This window comes from Triturus cristatus, chromosome 4_2 (genome assembly GCF_964204655.1).
Source record: "Triturus cristatus chromosome 4_2, aTriCri1.1, whole genome shotgun sequence".
NCBI lineage: Eukaryota > Metazoa > Chordata > Amphibia > Caudata > Salamandridae > Triturus > Triturus cristatus.
In genome coordinates this window covers 364,410,545-364,433,086 of record NC_140586.1, presented here as the reverse complement: position 1 = coordinate 364,433,086, position 22,542 = coordinate 364,410,545, and the positions used below count along the sequence as shown (strand labels likewise).

General features: G+C 45.2%; 1 protein-coding gene across 1 annotated transcript in view; it reads left to right on the top strand.

Annotated features, from left to right (window-relative positions):
* The window catches only part of SOAT1 (sterol O-acyltransferase 1), a 240,174-nt gene that overhangs the window by 50,887 nt on the left and 166,745 nt on the right, over window positions 1–22,542 (top strand). The gene's annotated exons all lie outside the window — the stretch shown is intronic.

The following is a 22,542-nucleotide window of genomic DNA, read 5'->3' as shown; positions in this document are numbered from 1 at the left end:
TAGTACTGCCTTGTCTTCATTTGTAACCTTCCATGACGACTGGTCGTTTTACTTCTGTTATACGATATGTCTTCTTTAGTCTGTATGCACTATTTTCTTTAATGAGTTTCTCCTACTGCAGGCACGACCTGCTTTCCTGCAACATTGCTTTCACTTTACAAGCAGCCTGGGACAATGACGGCTGCTTCTTTGAAATTAAATATGTTGTGCCTTTACAAACGATTGAGCTATTGTCATTGTAAATGACAGTGCCTTTTATTTATGTGTTAATTATCAAAACAGGCATTTACAATGCCAATAGCTTAAATTCTCACAAATGCGAGACCTATTGCATTACAAATGCTTGTTATATAATGCTAGACTCCAAAATGAACTTTTTAGCATACAGAGTTATAGATTGTCAAAGCAATGGAAAATAAGTGCTTTAAATACAACTGTCATTTAACACTGCAATCAATGGCAAAACTAACAGTGACAGACTGTCACTTAGTTGTCGATTTGCTTTCTACCCTTGCAGGGTAGAGGACCAGGCCACAACAGTCCGTTATACCTGGCACGTAGAGCCTGGGTGCAGTGGTGGTCCTGAATGGATACGCTGACAATCTGCTTTTCATACAGAGACTGTGCTGCCAGAAAGTGGATGCAAAATCACAAGAATGGCTTTGTTGCCAACGTCGCTCGCAGTTCTTGTGAAATGCCCTCTTGATGTAGCGTCAAGTTAAGGGGTTGGTTAATGGACTGTTGACCAACAAGCCCTGGTAGTGGTAAAAGTAACTTACAGGAACTTCGACGTGTGGAGGTACAGGGGAGTGCAGTAGTGGCTTGAAACTTTAGTTAAAGCAATACTACAACTCCCAGAATGCACTACACCATTTAACTTTGGGTGATCTCTCATAGGGCCCATTTGCCAGTTATTCTTTGGATCCTGATGTTGTTTTACCTGCATCTTGCAGGGGACTGGTCCCACCAATCCAGGGTTCTGGCTTCCACAAGGGTCCCTCTCTTCGGGAGTGTCCGGTTTTAGCCAGGGACAAGGGTCGTTCGCTCAGTTCCAAGACTGTTGCATCAGGGACAAAATATCCCTATTTTGCTTTGTGCTGGTGGGCAAAGTCCTATTGTTCTGACATGGATCTCTATTTAGTCCTTCTTTAAAGTAAGGTCTGTTAAATCCTAGATTTAGGGGAGTTAGGGGTCTGTGAGCTAGTAGCCAATGGGCAGCTAGTCATTTACAGCTAATCGTCCCGGTGGTGTAGGTCATCTTTCCTATCCAGAGCCCACTATTTCTTCCCTCTTAAAGATGGCTGAAAAACAACTTAAGGTATACAGATTAGGCTGCATACCAAATTTCCCACCTTGCTTGGGTCCAAGCTCGCCTGGGGCAAAGGGAGGGCTGTGTTCTTAAGGGGGCCGTCCAGATGCATTTCGGAGGCAGTGCAGCTGTTGAGGCTCACCACTCTGTCACTTCACTAGCCCACTTGGAAGGCGGGAGGTGTAACCTCCTTCCTGCCCAAACCTTTTTCTGACTCTTGGGAAGTGCTTGCACTCCCTGGCAGGAGTTCAGAAGCCTGTTTTCGCGGCAGCTGGGGTGGGAAAACACAGGCCTGCCAGCTAAACCACATCAGCTAGGGTATCCAGGTGGGCAACCACTAGGTAGCCACCTGGGTGCATGCCTGCCTTTCCTTGACACCAGATTTGTGTCAAGGGAGAGAAGGCACGTTAATTGACAACAAACTTGACATATTTAGGTAGGGAGCTAGTAACCTGGGTCTAAGTCCCTTATTATACTATGGACCGGCTATCTCCAACCATGTATTGTCGTGTAGTTCCTATAAACCTATATAGGATCTGCGTGTTTAGACAACATCGACTGTGGGATTGGTGTCCAGACTGATTCCAGACAACCCCACCGGGTATGTTCGCCTGTATACCAGCTAGCTCAGTGCCACTGCAAACTCCTCTTACCAAGGAGAGAATAGTTCTTGGCAACTATCGAACATGACAACTCTGTCCCATCAGGGATCGTGGAAACAGTACTTTTCGATCGGTCACTCGTGCTCACTTTGCCTCGGAGCGATACACAGAATAAACAGTGGGGACATTTCTATAAGCATTTATTGATCCGGCGTCATTCTAGTGTAAAATAGGTGTGCGGAGACAACCATAAGACAGAAATGGATGTAAATGATTATAAGCAGCAACAGAGTAAAAGAATGGTGCTAAAAAAATGAATATAGACGGGTATAAAAATACATGACCGTAATAATGCGTACTCCTACGATGCAACCCTACCTAGATGTACCCAAGTGTACCTAGCATGTATGTAGGTGTGGAGCCAAGAATCCCTCTAGGATAACGTCAACCCCGTTACCTGAAGTGAGAGACTGTGGGACCCCGTCTTGGTCTCGATGGACATCCCACGAAGGATGTCAGACCAATGCGAGCTAGAGTGTCTGCGTGCAGGAACCTCAGCGTCTTGCGTCAGTGTGTCAACATGGAAGTCCTTTTTCCCCTCTCACTGCCTCACTTATTTAAAAAGTTTTTTATGAAGCGCGAACAAGAACCAGAACGGGTATCAGAGCGCTGTACAAAGAGGACAATTATCGTTGCATCGTACAATACAAAAAAGGTAGCATAGGAGGAACCCGGTGAAGGCCCTTCTAGATGAGGCTGTGCAGTTTAAGCAGCGCACTATGCCCCGAGAACGATACAGTACATTTCGAATCCAGTACATATTTCATACCATATAGAGAATTATTGTCCGGCATAAATTCCAATACACAAAGTAAAAATGATTGTCAAGCTCTCAAGGGAAGTGATTATCACATGACATAGAAGCTATTGCTGCTGAAGTTCTTCAAAAAGTAGCCATTGACTTGTATCTTGAATGAGGCAGTTGAGGGGTTGGCTCTGATTTCCGGTAGGGCATTCCAGATTCTTGGAGCCAGCCCTGAGAAGGTGCAATTGTAAGTTCTGTTTTTTGTTGAATTTGGGTGGTTTCAGGAGTTTCGACTGGAACCAGAGAGCTCGAGTTTCTTTGCCAGGTAAACCGGTATATTGCGGTGTATAGCTTTGTGTCAGACAAGCTATCTTGAAGCGGATCCATGCTTCAATGGGAAGCCAGCTAAGTTGAATTAAGTCTGGTGTAATATGATTATGCTTTCTGGAGCCTGTGATTAGTCTGGCAGAGGCGTTCAGAGTAGCTCTTAGCAGAGCTGACCTTGCTTTAGGAAGCCCTGCTAGGGTTACCAAGCCATATTCTACTCGCGAGATAACAAGGGATTGGACTGCTGACTGGTTGTCCTCGGGAGGGAGGAAAGGTTTGATTTTCCTGAGAGTGTTGAGCTGATGATTGGCACTCTTAGTAGTGGCACTGATGTGTCCTTGCATGTTTAGAAATTTGTCCAGGGTGACCCCTGAAGAGCAAGCGGAGTCCATGTGCGGGGAGCAGTTGAATGGAGAGATATTATTGATCCAGTGTTGCGCTGGGGACTCCTGGTTGCGGGGTGTAATCAGGAGAAATTCTGTTTTGAGGGAATTTAGTAACAGATGGTTATGTGTTAGCCATTGTTGAGTTTTTGGGAGCGCTCCATTAAGAGTTTTAATGTCATCTGGAGAGGAGATCTTCAAATACAGTTGAGTATCGTCTGCGTACATATGGTACTGTCTGTTTGATCTGTTAAGAAAAGCAGTTAGCGGTTCCATGAAGAGATTGAAGAGCGTGGGCGAGAGTGTATATCCCTGAGGTACCAGGGTGCTAGCAGCCAAAGATTGGTTGACTTTGATTCTCTGTGTTCGGTTGTGCAGAAAGGAGGAGTACCAGTTTAAGACAGGGCCAGATAGCCCCATCCTATATTGCAGAAGGTTAATCAAGTTATTATGTTTGATGGTGTCAAAAGCAGAAGGCAAGTCCATAAGAATTACAAGACCAAGCGTATCTTGGTCCAGAGCTCTCAAGGTGTCATCCACAATGTGTGTTAGGGCTGTTTCAGTGCAATGACCTGGTCTAAAGCTTGACTGATGTCAGTCTAGCAGCTGAAATTTCTCGATGTGGTTGCATACCTGGGTGTGAACAAATTTGTCTAGCAAGTTCGCTAAAGACATGATGCTGGTGATCGGCCGGTAGTTATTGGGGTCTGTTAAGTCTGCATTGGGCTTCTTGGGGATATGTGTGACTTGCTCCATTTTAAGGCAGTCGGGAATTCTCCCCTGTAAGAGATTGTTGGATGATCTTGGACCAGAGAGGCAGAATGGCTGGGTGGAGGTCTTTGAGCAGCATAGCAGGGAGTGGATCAATGAAATGGTTGGATGGTTTAAGAGATGCCAATGAATGTGATACCTTCTCAAAGTCCGGGAGTATGAAGGTGTTCCAGCAGGCATTGTTTTTGGGTGTGTAATCTGTGGGGTAAGGCGGAGCACTCACTGCTGCAGGTACTGTCGAACCCAGGGAGCTTAACGATAGCAGGTTAGCGGCGGCACATTGTAGTTCCCGATCAATACTCCTAGACTTTTCCGAAAAGTGCACTGAGAAGTCTTCTTCACTGGGACCAGCGGTTGTGATTGCAGGAGTAGGATTAGCCTGTTGTTTGATGATATCAAACAGTTTTTTGGGACGGTTTTTAGCGCTGTCAATCTGAGCTCTGAAATGATTGATTTAGCAATACGAATGTGTTTGTTATAAGAGCTTCTCTTTTTCCTTAACTGTTTGAGACTAGAGGTGGAAGGGGCATTTCTCCAATGTCTCTCAGAGAGACTTAAAATGCGTCTCATCATTAAGGGCACCTCAGCAAAGATATGGTGTTTTTATATACCCAAACTGGTACCCTCAGGGGATCTACCTTGCTGTGTCATGTCGGACCTAGGATGGTGGAATGAATGACCCTTATACATAGTTTTTATGCAGGATACTTGTCGTCCTGCTGAGTTTTCAAGAATCCTCATGCATAATGAATTGGGCTAGTTTTCAGGAAAAACCCCAAGTCCTATAAGCATTACCATTACTAGGTAAAAGGTCAGTACTAAGAACCATTATGTAGTGTAATGGCAGGGGATATTGGTGAAAGAAAAGTTTGGTTACTACCTGAGCCTATATTGGGGTACCTATATGAAACATAACAGTATTGTAATGGTAAAGCCACTTTAGAGACAGATAAGCTTGCACTTGTATGTCTACGCTTTTAAAATGCTGCATCCTGTCTCCTGGGCACAAGAGACCTTCTCTTGGGGTGATTGAGCTATACTTAAAAGCTGTGCTATGATCCTGTCTCACACAGTGAGGACAAAGTCGAAATTGAGCAGTGAACACTGTTACAGCATTCTGCAATGGCAGGTCTGCTGTCATCTGTTTACCTGGGCCTCTCAGGGTGGCACAACTAGTGCTGCAGGCCCAGAGTACCCCTTTACTTCCCATGCCCTGGGTACCACATTACCTCTTACCAGGCACTTAACAAGGGAGGCATGGTCTCTGTCAATTGATGATGCTAATTACACATGTCATTTTTAATGAGATCACTGGCACTGGAGCCTGGTTAGCAGGCTTTAGTGCACTGTCAGTCACAAACCAGCATCTAGTAGTCCAAATGGGAGCAAAAAGTGGAGGAACATCTGCAAAAAGCCCTGTTTTCTTACGCAGTGTAATTGCAGAGTGTACTTTTATTAAATATTTCAGTTTATTAAAACCTGTAAAGCATCTTGCTCAACTATCTACCTACAGCTAATGGCCGACAGCGGAAAAGGATGACCTGTGGTACACAGCTTATGCCTACAACACTGGGGCTGGCAGCTATGTACTGATAATTTTCTAACCTAAAGAGAAAATAAACATCCGTAACCGCCATCCCCGTGCCCCCTGCTCCTCCGCACAACACTCTCCTGAACAACAGAAATTTGGTCAGGGCTCACGTGATAGACAAAGCAGAAGAAAGATTGCATGAGAGATAGGGTCCTAGTCTGCAACTTGTCTTTCATGGGGGATCAATCGGAGCATTCGTAATTAGATCGGGTATGTCAGGTCATGGAATTCAGAAGAGATATTTCTGGATCAAAAGGGGCCCACGTATCCATTTTAAGAGGTGCCCTGGGAGTCGACAGCCATAGACTTCCGTGCCCAATATAAACCACATCCTTTGTAACCAGTAGACGTGATCAGGGATCTTCTCCGTCCCCCAAAGTGCTAAGATTACCTGCTGTGCCGCCCCCAATGCCAGAGCCATCTGTCTACCGTGGTGGGAACGCAAGGGAAATGTCACAGGGTTCTGCAGTCCTAGTATAGTGTATGCTGTAAATCTAGGGATAGAGGTATTCATGGCAGTGTCAATATTATTTAGAACATGGTACCAGAATCGGGAGAGTTTGGGACAGTGCCAAAAGAGATGGAGAAGGGACCCAGTTTACCCACATCCACGCCAACACTCCTTGGAGCGTCCGAATTCCATCTATGAAGTATTGCTGGTGTTACATAACAGTAGGAGACCATCTTGTATGTCATCTCCGTACTGGCCATATTGAGCGCTGTTTGGCGAGTTCTGTAAAAAAAATATCCTCCCATTCTTTGTTGGTTAGATCCATCCTAACTCGGCCTCCCACCGAAGCTGCCCTTTGGATTTTGTCATGTGTCCCTCTTTAGATAAGAGAGAGTAATGCTCGGAGAGCAGACTGCAATTGTCTGATTTAAGAAGCAGCCATTTCTCGAAAAAGGTCAACTTTCGAGATGCTCCATGCCTATATCCTGATGTCGTCACCCAGTTCTGCTACTTTAGATGTGCTGTATAGTTTACTGGGAGGAGAGCATAATCGGATTTTAGTTGATCGAAAGGGATAATCCATCCTAATCAAAGAGGTACCCTATGTGTTTCGAGCCCCTGTCCTGCCAGTGTTTAATTGCCAACGAATCATGGCCTGGTGGGAAGTCGGGGCTGTTTAGGATCTGCGTCATTGGGGAGGGAAACGTCATCAAAACAAATCAGAGGGCTACTGAGTCCCAAACTTTGAACATCGAGTTAATCACTGGTGAGGAGTACAGTCCCCATACTCTGTGTTTGCTCGGCAACCAGGCTTCTCTCCAGATGTTGTATCCAGCCACTGCCTGCTCCATAAAAGACCAATATTTTTGGGAAGAAGGGCGATTCCACTCTACAACAAAGTGAAGCTGAGTGGCCTGATAATAGCAATTTAATGAGGGGAGCCCCAGTCCAAAGACACACTTCTGACGGTATAAAATCATTTGGTTAAGTCTGGATTTCTTACCATCCCAAATCAATTTATTGATGGGCAGTTGTAATGAGTAAATGGCCTTGGACTGGAGAGACCAAGGGAGAGTTTGAAAGATATAGAGTGTGCGTGGGAGAGTAGTCCTTTTTGACAGCCATTCTGTGAACAGTCCAAGAAAGGTGTAGCCGGCTCCAGGAAGACATGGATGCATTCATCTTGGGGAGAAGAGCAGAGTAGTTTAATGCCACTGTCTTGGGAAGGGTCTTAGCCTCTTGGATAGCCAAATATGATAGAGCATATTCGACTCATTCGAAAGGGAACGGAGAGCTTGAGGTAGATTCATGAGACGGCATGACTGGCCGATTTCAAAAGCCGAGATTTTTGTAAATTGACCTTCAAGCCAGACACTTCACCAAAAAGTCGATGTTCTTCAAGCATCGCAGCTAACCAGATCAACAATAATCGAATGAAGTTGTCAATATAAAGGCTAATGAGATGATGATCTCCCCCAAAGGAAACCCCCGAGATATCTAGATTATCCCTCAGTCTTTGTGCTGTGGGCTCCATGTAAAGAGAAAAATGAAGAGGGGAAAGGGGGCATCTCTGACACGTTCCATGTCGTAAAGGGAATGTGAAAAATGATAAACCATTGAACGGACAGAGGTGCGGAGAGAGCTGTAAATGCAGCTAACCCATTTAATAAGTTTGTCGCCAATGCCAAACTGTCAAAGGGTCGCGAACAGGTAGGGCCAATTAACAAGGTCAGACGCTTTTTCAGCTTCGATGGCGAGAAGGAGAGCTTCTTTCTGTGACTGGTAAATTTTGTCCGGGAGGTTCATAAGGCGTTTAGTATTGTTGCTGTGTTTGAATGACTCTTGCCTGGTCTGGGTCAACCAAACCTGGCATGAGTGGATTCATGGGGTGTGCTAGAATACCAGTGAAAAGCTTTGTGTCTGCTTTGACGAGAAATGGGTCTATATGAGCTCCAAAGAGCAGGGTTTTTGCCCAGGTTGGTAATCACCGAAATAGATGCATCTAACATGGAATCGGTCAAGGAAGCGGAGTCAAAGAATGAGTTGTAGAGTGAGTCAGTAAGGGCGCAAGCTTGTGACAAAATGTTTTATAAAATTTGACAGTGAAGCTGTCAGGACCAGGAGATATCGAGGTCTTGAGGCGATCAATCGCTGAGATCACCTCCTCTAATCGTATAGGGTCATCAAGCAAGGCCACCTTTGCTGGAGTCGGTGAAATCAAAGCCACACCATCTAGGAATTCAGAGTGATTCCCTGTAGGCCCACCAGAAGAGGAGTATAGGGCACTGTCCAAGACCTGAAAGGCTGAGGCAATTTCTGTATCCGAGTAAACCTACGTAGAGCAGTCTGTGCGTATTTCTTTTCACTGAGCCAAAGTGAATTTTACTCTGGACACGGTTGTAGGAAGGTAGGATCCATCTCGCATGGTTGCACACAACTTTTTGCCTGGTGTTGCTCTGTTTTCTGACAAGTCTGACTGGGATCCTGCAAATCGGGACCCGTCACCGTGCTTCCTCCCTAAATTTGACAGTGGTAAGTACTTTGGTACCTTCCCATTTGGCTGCTGGCATACCTATGTTAGTCTCTAGTATATGGTACTAAGGTACCCAGGGCATAGGTTCACCAGGGGTCTCCCATGGGCTGCAGCATGTATTATGTCACCCATGAGAGACCTCGCAAACTTGGACTACAGGCCTGGGCCTGCCATTGCCTGTGTAAGTTTGTGCTAGCACCACTTGCAACCAATATGTTTCCTTACATCTGAGGTCACTGCACATAAAACCTGTACGTCACCCCTACAGCATACTTTTCAGGCCTGAGGGCAGGGTGCTTGGTAACAAGTGTGAGGGTGCCCATGCATGAGCAGGGCCCCTCTACAAACGCAGGATTCGATTCTCCAGGCTTTGTAAGTGTGGCCAGCCATTTAATACATATAGTGGACACCAAGTCAAATACGAGATGTCTGTCTATATATGTGCTGCATCGAAACCAGTCATGTTTGGTATCAAAACATGTTGGAATCATACCCCAACACCGATTCCAGGGTTTGATGTAGGATCCCATGTACTGGGGGGGGGTGGGGGGGGGGGGCGCCTCCCTTATTGCCCCCCCCCCCCCCTGGATTACCATTACTAGCCTTTTAGGGTCTAACAGCAAGCTAGTACTGCTGCCGACCACAGACACGTTTCTGGCCCTCCAGCTGCTGAGCTGAGTTAGAGTAGGGAAAGGCTGATCACCTCCTCGACATGACTTAGTGTATTGGGCTGGGGTGGGGGCGCTTGCCAGCATCACCAGACTGCTTTGAAGGGCACATTTGGCACGCTACTTGCATATTCCATTTTGAGCCAGTTCAGGGAGCCATTGGCTTCCGCTCTGGTGTGAAACTGGACAAAGGACATGGGAGTATCCTCCCCTCTGTCCAGCCCCTCCTCTGGAAGGGATCCTTGCATCGTCCCAACCCTTTCCCTGGGGGTGGCTCTTTAGATTCGTCGTGGGACAAGACTCAAGACTAAAACCACGTCACTCTTCGAGCTTCTGGATACTTAGACTTCGCTGGAGTTTGCCTGGAACCAAGGCTGCATCACGAAAGACTCCTGCTGCTCCTAGTCTCGCTGTTCTGCAAGTTTTCTTTGTCATCTGTGCTCCATCCAGGATCTTCAACAGACCTGTGGGCATCAAGAACTCCCTTGTAGTGAAGGAGTCCCTCCCCTGCATCTGCAGGCATCGCAACAAAGCTGACAGGACTGCTGCTCCTGTCGTCCAGCGGACTTTGAAAGGCTCTGCAATACAGGTGGGGGTTCTGCAACTCCCTCGAGGCCTAACCTGTCCTCTACAATTTTGAAGCCAGTTACCCTCGTCTGAACTGCTGGGACCTACACCGCGTCGACTTGCCATTGCCAACCCTTATTGGCTTTGCACTCCAGAGATATTCGGGCTCCAAGAAGCTCCAGCATCTCTTCCTGTCAAGTTCGTTGTCCTCGCTGCATCCTCTACACCATGGGCCTTCATCTTTGGGGAACTGTTTGAGGTCCTCTTGCAACTCCTGTGCCTTCTGGCTGTGGGTCCTCTCGAGGCTTTTCTTTTGCTTCAGTGGGTTCGCCAGCTTGCTCGGGCCTGCTCTGACTCTCCTGCACTTAGTGGGTCCCTTGGACTTTGCTGGTCCCAAACGTTGCTCCTTTATCGTTTTCACGTATGTTACTGCTGCCAAGGCTACTTGGTGCTCCGACCTAGCAACAACCCCTATCTCCCCCCCCCCACCCCCTCCTCCCCCCACCCCTACCCCCAGATCTCGACTTCTGACGTGGGACAGCTAGTGAATGGCTCCTGGTCTTTCGCAGCATCGCCTGATCCTCACAACTGCAGCGACAAGGTCACCGTCATCACTCCTTCATCTTCGGTCATCAGTGGTCATTGCTCTTTCGTGCCTCCTGGTCACCTCCAAGTGGCATAGACTCTGTCCCTTCTGCTTGCAGGTTCTTCTCATCAAGAATCAACTCTTGGATTCAACTGGACTCTTGCAGTCTCTTCTCCAGAAGCATCTTCTTCGAAGTCCTCCAATTTGCTCTACGGCGGTTTCCGACATCACTTTGCACCTATGCACCCAGCTTCCCTGGAGTAGGTGTCCTGGTTCCTGGGAAATCCCCGGGTGGGGTGACTCTCCAACCTTCTATCTTCCATGGGGTTTATTCAGGGTCCACTGGGAAGGGTCCTTCTTCTTTAATACTTAAACAACGACTTTCCCGTTGACTACTATTGAGTATGTGACTGTGTTTCCACTCAGCACACAGCCTCCGTGGGGTACTTACTTTGGGTGGTTCCTTGTGTCCCCAGCTCTTCCGAGTCTCCTGGTCCAAGTCCCGACTTCGGTCGCAGTTTGCATTCCACTTTCTTAGTAGATGGTTTGGTCTCCACCTGGAGACCACTGTGTATTGTGCCTACTTACCTTTTTATAATTTAATTATTGTGTGTATTTGTGATGATCTCTTCGTAGAGGAGATGTATCAATGTGTTAGTGAGTGTTGTTAGAAAGAAAGAAAAAAGGAGATCCGTGAGGGAGCATGGGGAAAAATAAATCCAGGCAGCTGAGTTGAAAGACGCTCTCTTCTGGAAGTCAATGGATCACCCGTACTTTAAAGAGCTTAACACAGTAAAGATTGACTGTGTAGTACCACCAGAAGATTGGGTCTCCCATTTCAGTATTATTTTTAACCAAGACAGTGTAAATATAACCCTATACACCTCAAACTCCCCCACCTTGTTATCTTTCCGAAAAAATATAAAAACATGGCTATTTCAGTAAATAAATCCCGCCTCTTTTACCTTTTTACCTTAACAATGCTGTCCTCAAGCGCCGAGACACCTCAGGGTATTTGTGCGCTCAATAAATCGCTTAAATAAATAAATAACGGAGAGTAAAAAGGGAAAATTTATTCCAGTGGAACCTGTTAAATTGGTAAAGCTGCAGGCCCGGATGGGGTGCCGATGTTTTTAACCATAATTTGTATTTCTGGATACCAATATTATTGTAGGTTTTTAATGTTACTTTGGGGGGAGTACTACCTGCTATCCGGGTTGAAAGTAGAATCGTACCCATTTTAAAAAAGGGGAGAGAGGGAAGGCAAATTGCTACCGTCCAATATGGGCCTTCTAAGGAAAGCTTTCCCCCATCTCCCCGACTCCACTAGAAAGACCCTGACCCAGACCCTAGTACTGAGTAAGCTAGATTACTGCAATGCCCTCCTGATTGCAGCCAATGAGTCCTCACTAGACCGCTTGCAGGTGATACAGAACACCGCCGCTCGCCTGGTCCTAAATGCGCCCTACAGATCAGCCTCTCTCCCTCTCCATCATCAACTACACTGGCTGCCCATTCGACAACGAGTGAAATTCAAGATTTGTTGCCTTACACACAAAGCGATTTGGGGAAATGGCCCCTCCGATCTGGCGGAGAGACTCCATCAATACACCCCACACCGGACTCTGCGCTCCAGCTCCAAATCGCTCCTAAAAGTCCCCAAGATAAAAAAAGTAAGAACAGGAGGAAAATGCTTCTCCTACCAGGCTCCCCGCATCTGGAATCAGCTACCGCTCGCCTTAAGACAATGCCCTGACCACTGGAAGTTCAGGAAAACTCTGAAAACTGCCTTGCTTCTAGCCTGAAACCCCGATCAATGCTTCACTGCAACTCCAGAGCGCTGAGATACCCTCCCGAGGGTGATTCAATGCGCTATACAAACAAATAAATCGAATCATATCCCTTCTTGATTCCACCTCTAAGGTGATGGACCGAATTGTGTTGGAAAGGCTCGCAGACTGGGCCAATGAAAACAAAATTTTAACAGAGGCACAGTATGGTTTCAGAAGTGGTATTGGAATGGTAGAGCAATGCCTAAACCTAGAATTATAATAGAGAAATATACATTAGCCAAGGAGGGGGGCGCTCCATTTATGTTTTGTGGATCTTACTAGCGCCTTTGACCTAGTTAACCATCAACAACTATGGCTAACATTGAAAGGGCTAGGGGCCCCTATTGAAATAATCTCACTTTTATCCCAAATCTATGCATTTTTAAAGTCTATGGTACGGTATGGTAAAATGGGGGCTTGCACGCCTGATTTTAGGGTCATGCGTGGCATTAGACAGGGTTGCGTATTGGCACCCCTTTTATTTTCCCTATACATTAACAACGTAGATTTGTTTTTTAAAAAATTACTGCAGATGCCCCGAAATTTGGAATACGTCCCACCCCTGTTTTATTATATGCAGACGATGTTGTCCTAATATCAAGGACAGCAAACGGTCTCCAACGCCTAATACAAAATTTCGCCCTGTACATGACTGACATAGACTTGCAGCTAAATTTAAAGAAAACATTTGTCATGTCATGCGGGAGCAACAGGCCCAAGAACCGACCGCATTATGTGGGTGGGGTTGTTATCAATATAGTGCTATCGTTTTCGTATTTGGGGATGCTTTTTAATAAGAACAGCACATGGATTGTGCACATAGAATCATATAACATGAAATTTCAAAGAATTATTGAGGGTATTTTTAGATTCTCTGCAAAATTGGGAAACCAACCTACACGAGAAATGTTAACGTTGTATCGGAGTAAGTGTGTTTCAGGGGTCTGTTACGGGGCCGCGATATGGGGGAGAGCAAATACAGCCACGCTACAAACTAACGAAAATACGTTTTTAAAACAATTATCGGCAGTTCCAAGAGCAACAGCGAACAGCATAGTACATAAAGAACTGTCTGTACCACACTTAAGCGACACAATAAGTATGGCAGGCCTTACGTTTTGGCAAGGGCTATGGGCAATAGAAGAAACAAAATTCACAAAAGATTTAATAACGGATTGCCTAGCTCTTGACCATAGTTCAAATATACCATGGTTGGAGTACATTTTTAACCTTTTAACACGATGCAAAGTAAATGTTGATAAAAAGAATCCCTCACTTATTCTGGAATATAGTAAAAACGACATTGAGATACACAACCGCCATGGAATATGAAAGAGAAAGGGCTGCCACACAAAAACAGAGTGTGGTTTCTTATTGTGAATGCCCGCTCATGGGGGGTACTCGGCCATATTTGATCCTGGTAAGGGACATTCAGCACAGATTTTATTTAACCAGGTTAGGGCGGGCACACTACACTATTTAGTGGCATTCCCGATTACGGTAAAGTGGTGCTACAATTTACCAGCCTGTCCGTGTTACTACAAAACCCCACAATCTACGTTGCATTTTATCCTTTTTTTGTAGTTTTTATAGGGATATCCAGAAATCAGTTTTAAAACCCCTCTTTTTAACAAATATGCTTTATAACTATAAATACGCGTTTAATTTTGTGTGTAGCCTGGAAAACGTGAAAATTATAAAATCTGTAACTCTGTTTTATACATTTAGCAATTAAGAAAAGAAAGGACTACGTGCACCTGGATGCTTTGTTACATGAAAATTAGGATGATTGTTTTTAGCATATACTTTTAAAACTTTTATCATAAGATGTGGCATTGTGCACTTTATGTACTGGTATGCACTTATAATGTACCAGCACTTTATCATATAACTTGTGGCAGCTTGTATCTCATGTATGCTTGGCACCTTATAACTGGTTAATATGCTATGTGAACAGCTCAATGAGTAAAACATGATCCAACTTAGACTATCAAGGTTAATTTTTAACAGTATTTCGTACAATAGGCATACTTCTATTTATTTGTATCGGAAATTGGCCTTAATCTCGCCATTGTTTGGCTTGAAGGTTTATAAATTGTTAACTTTTTTAACTAATTGTTGTTATGTAGGAATGTTGTTAGTATATTGTGTATTAGCATGCTTTTATGGTGTTTCCTTTTACTTGCACCTAATAAAGCTGATATTGACTTTGATTTTGAGTGTTGTATAATAAGACATTTTTATAAATGCACTGTGTGCTTCTTTTTCATTTAACCTACACTACATGATAACATCCTGGTAAAACAAGCTGCTTAACACTTCTTCTGGACTAAACCTGATGACTACTCTCTACATCTACCACTTAGAGAACTTTCTATGGTTGTCTAAGACCACTAAAATCAACATAAGGGTTGTCTGGACTAGTGCAAGGTGCTTCACTTAAATAAGTGTGCACCATATACTAAGCCAGCCTCCTACAGCAGTAGACTAGCGTGTGCCTGCATGGATTATTACCGAGATTGAATTTATGTTTAAAACGTATTCTGCGCTGTTGAGGTCAAGGTGTTTAAGGAGAAGCCTTTTTTGTTTAGCTCCCGCCAAATTCTAGGTGCCCTCATATGCTTATGTATAGCTTCGAGTTCCACAACCGGCCATTTCAGTTTAGGACGGACTGCAGGCAGGTGTCCTTTAATCTCCGTGACAGTAGATAGGACCTCACCTCTGAACCTCCGAGAAAGGAGCATGACAACTCCATTCTACTTATAGGGACTTGAAGACCAAAGCTGACCAGGGAAACGGTGAGATTGCATTCTGGGTTTGTCTTTGGTAAGTGGGTTTCCTGAAGCAGGCGTATATCGCAACCAGATTGCTTTAACAGCAAGAGTACTGCAGCCCACTTATTAAGATTTAGGCCATGGACATTAAAACTAAGAACCTGAAGGGCCTGGAATGGAGAATACGAAGAGAAAGAGCTGTATATTGCTCCGGGACCCTAAGATAGGCAGCAGGGTTTGAAGAGCAACCTTTGCCAGGGGGTGCCCAAGAAGGAGAGGCTAGGGAGGGAGGATGCTAAGAAATATGTGCGGAGAAGCAAAAGGAAAAAAAAAAAAACAGCAGGAACTGAACTATCAAAATAGCATGACGGTGTAATAGTAGCTTAAGTCTGTTTTAGGAGGAGATGAATTGGGAAACATGAGCCAAGCAGGAAAACAAACATTCCCAAACCTCATAGGAAGAATCATTCTGGCGAGTAAAGGAGTACAAGGCTGTACCATCTGTATGTTATGGTCCACTCTCAATCACTGCCACCATGATTCCCCCCTACCTGAGGGGCACAACTATGAGGTTGATTCCAAGATGTCATGGTGCTTCAGGCTGCTCAGGAGATCCAGACAATGTCTTAAGCATAGCTTGTCTCTTTAGCCATGGTGGCAAGGTTCAGTTTCGTTCCGGCTGAAGGTCCTTTGTTTCCTTGCCATCTGGATCTCCTCCGTCCCTTACATTCTGTAGGGCTATTATGGTGGTCCTTTATTGTAGAGTCTGGAATTCCAAGGATATTAAAAGCTTCCTTAAGTGATCACAGGTGGAGCAGTTTCCCAGAGACAAAATATGATCCAAAACGGGTGGCCCCAGGAGTATGGTATTCCATTTGTGCAAATGAGCAGTGACTGGGCAGATGTGTCAACCTATCTGAAGTGTTATCGTTGATAAGTCCTGGTATAGCACAGGTGTTTGACCTCTGCACAGAATCCAGTGGGATTACCAAGCCTTACGAAGAATGCTCTTTCACTTGGAAATAGTGGTCACAGGTCAGAATGACAGCAGGGGGGACGTAATCTGGTTTTGGTGAGCCCAAGCGATGAACATGATCAAGTTTTAGATCTATATCTTCAGAGGTTCCCAAGAGATGTCGAAAAAGGGCCCCACATATTCTCTGAGATCGCTTCCCTCTGCTTGGGACGGAACTCCCCTGATTCGTATATTATTCCGTCTGGAATGATTCTCCAAGTCCTCAGCGTAAGCCTGTAGGTTGAGGCGCTGTTGCTTTAGGCAGAGAACTTTTTGTTGTAACAATTCAGTCTTTTTATCACACCAGGATTCACAATCTTCCCATGGCAGAAACCCTGTTCCTAATTTTTTCCATGTCACGGCGAGCTTCTTGCAGATCTGCAGAGTTCCGCCTTCTTCGTATGCAAGTCATTGCGAAGAGATGTGAAGGGTGCTTCTAAGAAGGATTTTGTTACTGGTCCCTCTAAGTCATATGATTCCAACATTTGATCTGTGTCGAGCGCGAGTGGTTTAGTATTGCTCGCAGCAGCCCCAGCAGGTTTTGCGAGCGTGTCCTTAAGACAGCAATATTTTTGGGACCTGACAGTAGACATGATAAGGATCCAGTGGAAACCTGGGCCAGAAATGGGGCAATCAAATAACCAGTCGGTGTTAATTCAGGTGTGCACCCCAGCAAAGTGCCAGGCCAGATCAGAGATGAACTGAGGTTTCCAGTATCCGAGTACAAAGGGGCAGTCAATAAGCAACTGGTCCCCTAGAACTATGCGTTGAGAGCCAAACAATGAACACATCAGAAAAGGTATGGATTCCTGTGCGAGAACATACAGCGGAGGTCACACCAGTATGGGGAGGAAGCAGTAGGTCAAATGTGCGCCACCAGACAAAGTGCCCGATCGTCAACCACTGTCCCACAAGCAAGGGGGCCGAGCCCTCTTATAGCAAGCTGCGTTCTCGAATTTCAGGGACCTGAAGAATATAAACCTGTGGAGGGCAGCAAAGGGGCAGGAGATCCTAAAGATGTCCTGTGCAGCTCCCTCAGATGCAATTACAGGTGGGTGAGAACTCACTCCCAGTTAGGCTTTGTGCGGAAAATGGAGGAGAGCAGGTGCCGCTTCACACCCCAGTCAGCGCAGAAGGTTAGAGAGCACTGTGTCTGTGCAAATACAGAGGTCCGTAGTCCTGTACAGGCTCTGCCATCAGAGCTGATCCAGAGGCAAGTCTCACTGCAGGCAAGATAGGCAGCCGGTGGTGTTACTCCTTGGGCGATAAGTCAGCAGTAGGAAAGGACCAACCCTGGGGCCTAAGTTTCAGGCACGCTTTGTGAGGCCCCAGTTTTATAGCATGTTGGGGCCGCCTCCTCACCCCATGCGGTGTAGCCACTTCCTGGGAGAGACGCAGGTCGAACGCCCCAAGGTGTGGAAGCCACCAGGGGCCTAGCCCATCCCCCGGAAGGGCCAGCAGTTAGTGAGGGGGGGGTGAAATTTATTGACGTTCAACCCCCACCCCCGCAGATCCGGGCATCCCATGCCTCAGTCGCAATAGCGATGAGGCCCCGACCAGTAGCCTTGCCGCAGGAACTCAAGGTGAGGCTGTCCACCATCCAAGCAGGGAGCTGCGCAGAGGCGCCTGGGCTGCTTGATTCGTTGGGCAGACAGCTACAGGCGCATGCGGGGAATCTCCTCTCCTCAGCGGCTGCCATCTTATCCGCCAGAGCGGCTGCGCTCTCCACAGGCCGCGGTCCCATGTGCCAAATGGAGGCTTCAGTGGAGGTCAGCAGGCATAAGGGCTAAAGCAGATGCCCCCAGGCAGTCGAAGGAACTCAGTAGAGCAGGCAAGAAGGGCGCTATGCTGGGCTTGAAGTCTGCAGAGACGGAGAGACAAAGATGTGTCTCACCCACCTGCCATCTTGGCCACGCCTTGAGTTTACTTTTAGATGTGAACTAGTCCTTCATGCAGTGTGGTGTAAGTGTCCCAGAGGAAGCAAAACAGTACACTAATACCTGTTGCCTAAACTAATACATTTGGCTTCTCACTACCAATGAGTTTTCACACCCATGGGTTGACACGAGTAAACTTAGTTCACAACTTTACCAACGCTTGAGTATGAAAGACTGGTTTTGAAGCCCTGCAGAACCCCACCCAATATATAGTTAGAGTGGTGTCAATGCTTTTGGGTTACTAACAGACCCCGAAACATGTATGCAGGGACGCTGGGGTTGATTGGCAACAAGCCCATTTCATTCTCCTCAATACCACACACACTGCACTAAGAAAAAGACACTTTAACTGAAAAGCATTTTATTTCTAGTCCCAACCTTTTGCTTAGCAAATCTAAAATACCCACACAATTTCATTAAAACAGCACAGTTAAAATGTTATCTTAAAATCTAACACCCTAAGACCTACTTTAATGTGCTACATAATGAGAGCATGGAGTAGTATAATTTGTATCAAAAGTTTTAGTGAAAATCTGCGCACTGCATACTTCTTTACAGCAGAGCACTGTAGTGGTCAAAATTCGGGGAGGCCTTTCTCCCTGCGAAAATTAAACAATCTCCACACCATTTTCTCTTCTCTCAGACTTGGCTCTATCAGGTTTCAATAGAAAGTGTGATGCAGCAGCATCTCTGGCAGTCCAGATCTACCCTGTCAGTATCCTGTGTGATAATCTGGGACGAAGGACCTCTCCTGACAGGTGGTCAAGTGTTGGCCTTTTATACTGTACCTTATCTGACATGGGAATGTTTTACATAATCTTATGCTACATCAAGATAAAAGTGTAAGACTCCTTCGTATAAACAAAGAAGGTAAAAATAAGTAAATTCATACTACACTGTTTTGGCTAGTGTTCTTGTCTGACCTTGAAATAAAGATAACAAGGCACTTGTTCCAGAATGATTTTGCATCAGGGGTCATATCAATGCCATTGTCTGAGTGGCTTGACACTTTCACAGGTTCTTGGAAAGATAAGGACAAACGACATCTGCTTTTAAAAGCACACATGTTAATGATTCTGCATGAATAGAGAAAAAGGAGTCTCGGCCTGCTCAAGATGGAGTCGGGCCTTGTGCTCTTTACGTCATACCATGAGGTGAGGGAAATACTCCCCATGTCTGATATTGGATGCCATGACTCCTGTCAGTGACTGAAAGCAGTGTATGTAAATAATCTATAGGTTAAAGGGGGCTGACCCAAAGCCCATTCTATACATTTTGTAAGTAATACATCTTGCTGATACCTCCCCTCTCAACCCAAGCCTAAAAACTACTAGAGATTCCAGACATTGTAAGTGGATCACAGTCTGGGGGCACAAACTGGGCACTACCTAAGCAATAGGTAACTATGCATAGACTAATTACAAAACATAAAATTATATCCAGGAAAGATATGCATCTTACTGGGTGAAAACTTCAAATGGGAATATCTTTTGTTATTTGATCACATAAGACCTGGATACAACTAGAAATATAGGACTAGCAAGACTTGAATGCCTTCTCCAGAATAAATGCCTGTAATACCAGGGCCCAATACAAACCTGCTGTATGTATGGTGCCCTATGTGTATATACAAATACTGTATACAAACTAACATTTGTAATATTGCTGTTTTACTCACACCAATAAAACATTGTGTTGAGTGTGACTCTGCAAATAACTTATTTATTTTTTTATAAAGTTGTATATAGCGCGAACATGATCCCAAGGGATATCAGAGCGCTTTACAATTGTGGGGAAAGGAAGGTAACAGTTGTAGTACATGTGTCAAATAGGAAAACAGACAAAATCACATATCGAAATAGAACTCACAGGACACAAACGGTTATGTACACGAGATCAGCAGCATAATAAGGACATAACTGGTACATATCGAAATGGAATAGCATCCAGCGCAAGGGCTTAAAGATGTAAGTCCAATGCATTAGAGCTGATGATCCAATAACCTATTAAGACTTAATCTGAACATGTCACCAGGGACATTGGGTGTTGAAATGTCATGTTAACTTAGGGAGCAAGTTGTGTAGCTGAGTGACAGCATAGACCGAGGGGTGTGGCGGGACTGCATTTGGGAAATGAGTGCTAGGTAATTTTAAATTGCTCTGCTTTGCAACCTTCTTAATGACAAAGGATTTGGGAATGGGTTGTGATGCATGATATAAGGTTGCAAAGTTGAGGGCTTTTTCCAGAGGTTAGACTGTGTATTTAGGGGTACCTAAAGAAAGAGTTTATTAAGTAGTTCAGGTTTTGGAGTAGTAGGACACTAATGTAGGAGTTGGCTCAACAAATAGTGGAAGAAGTTAGGATAGTACTTGTAAGTTTCCTATAAAAATGTCTTCCTTGTCATGGACATTGGTAAATGGAAGCACAACAGCAGTCTGAATGGTAAGAGGGAGGCTTTGGTGATGAATGTAATGTCATTAGCCATGATATGCTGGTGTCTTCCCTGAATCTGTTTAACCTCGGCTCTTTCTGTATAATCAGTTGTGCAAGCCTTTCACATGTGAACATCTCCAGCCAATCTCGCCCATGTGACATTGTGAACAACTTTCTTCCTTGTGAAATCCGGCTGTGTGCACAACCCGAAGGACTACTTTCTGCTCTGTCTCCTTGTAACCCCATGTCTACTCTGTCACCCTGTCTTACTCAGCTCTTCATTTGTGACTTCCAGAAAACCTCTCTGATCTTCAAGTGTCAGTAACCCCAGTTCATCCCCATAGGGTCCGTCAGTGCTCATGGAACCGGCTGAATATGAGTCACAACGTTTTACATCTGCTTGCGAAGCTAGCTAGCCCATCCCACAACTGACCAATGTAGTGTCTCTAGTTAGACTCAATTTCTGAAATTAGATTTAGTTTTATGCTGGGGAGAGAGAACCTCATATTAATGTGCTACGCAAACAAATGATGGACGGAATGCTGAATAAATCATACATTCACCCCCAGTCAAGAGATCTGGGTTAAATCCATTCTCCTTTTGTTCACCATGCCATCCCAGTTTAGACCAAACCATATGCAAATCAATCTTGACCCTGCGCCCAATGGGAACAGTCCATCCCGAACTGCCAGGCCAGGTCCTCCCTGGACTGGAAACAAGCATCCTAGGACCAGTTTCGGGCTTTCAGCCCTCATCAGTCAGGATAGCTTGACTCCAGTGGCATGGAGAGCACTGGACCCACCTCCAGAAACCAGTGGCATGGTGAGCAAAACAATGATGGATTCAACCCAGATCTCTTGACTGGGGGTGAATGTATGATTTATTCAGCATTCCGTCCATCATTTGTTTGCGTAGCACTTTTCACCCTAAGTGGGATGGGTATGCCCAGATGTGGGTCCCTTGCTCACTGTGCCACTGGATTCAAGCTAGCCTGGCTGATGAGGGCTGAAAGCCCGAAACTGGTCCTAGAATGCTTGTTTCCAGTCCAGGGAGGACCTGGCCTGGCAGTTCGGGCTGGACTGGAATGGCACGATGTGCAAAAAAAATTGCCATTGTTCTGCATTCTGTCCATCAATTGTTCTTTTTGCTCATAGTAATCAAAGCAGGAGACTATTCGTTCTTGACTCCACGTTTAAAACTTGGTTCTGTTAAGTGAAGGCAACTGAGGTGGGATTTGCCCTATAGAAGTATGAAAATCGGTCATATTTGTGCCCTGCTAAAAACTTCTGGAACCCCAAAGGAATGTGGAGACTGTATGGCGGACTTTCAGCCCCTGCTAATATTTCCAACGTCTGGTTGGAGGATTCTCAATGAGAAGGAGCAGTAGACAAAATTCCATGTTCTCTAAAAGTGGTGAAATGGGCAGATGTGTGAACGCCCTGAAAGGAGATATTTGGGGACAGACCGTTAAATCTGTGTTCCATGTTTTTTTGGAGAAACGTTTTCAAAATCATAATTTAGGGGGGGGGGGGGGGGGACTTTAATCGGGTCATCAGTAGTTAATTGCCTGTTTTTGACAACTTGACCTCTGTGGACTATGTGTTGTTTTTCATACCTTCTAAACTTGGGTTGTCCAATGTTTGTCCCCGAAGACACTAATATAATGACAGCCACATTAGATAAATGTATATACATTGAATGTAAATTGGAAAAATTTGCATTGTCAGTTGTTACCAAGACAACATGCAATGGGTTTGACCCCAATGCACCAACATTAGACAGCCCTGATCTATACTATTTGAATCTCCGATTGCAATTTTCTAAATCCAAGTCATTTATAAATAAGGCTCCCTGTATTCCGTTTTTACAGATTTTTACAGATAAATACAGACAGAAAACAATTATTTTCTTCTCTGTATTTATTTTAAATGTGGATAAAAACAGAAATTGGGTTGCTT